The sequence below is a fragment of the Seriola lalandi genome, unplaced genomic scaffold (assembly GCF_002814215.2).
Source record: "Seriola lalandi dorsalis isolate HSWRI2012SDOR001 ecotype SW California unplaced genomic scaffold, Sedor1 jcf7180002054978, whole genome shotgun sequence".
In the NCBI taxonomy this organism is placed as follows: Eukaryota; Metazoa; Chordata; class Actinopteri; order Carangiformes; family Carangidae; genus Seriola; species Seriola lalandi.
The window spans coordinates 271,163-271,492 of NW_019525528.1; positions in this window are offsets into that span (position 1 = coordinate 271,163).

The window sequence follows — 330 nt, forward strand, 5'->3', positions numbered from 1 at the left end:
ATGGCATAAAAAAGAAAAAAAAAACGTGATAGTATAGTATGGCATTGAAATTAAAAAAATCATAGTATAGTAAATCATAAAAATAAAAATAAAGTCATAGTATAGTATGGCATAAAAATGAAAAAAATTTCATAGTATAGTAAGGCATAAAAATGAAAAAAAAATCATAGTATAGTATGGCATAAAAATGAAAAAAAACATAATATAATCATAATATAATATGGCATAAAAACAAAAAAAAATCACAATATAGTAAAGCAAAAAAAGTCATAGTATAGTATTGCATAAAAGTAAAAAACGTCATAGTATAGTAAGGCAAAAACCGTCATA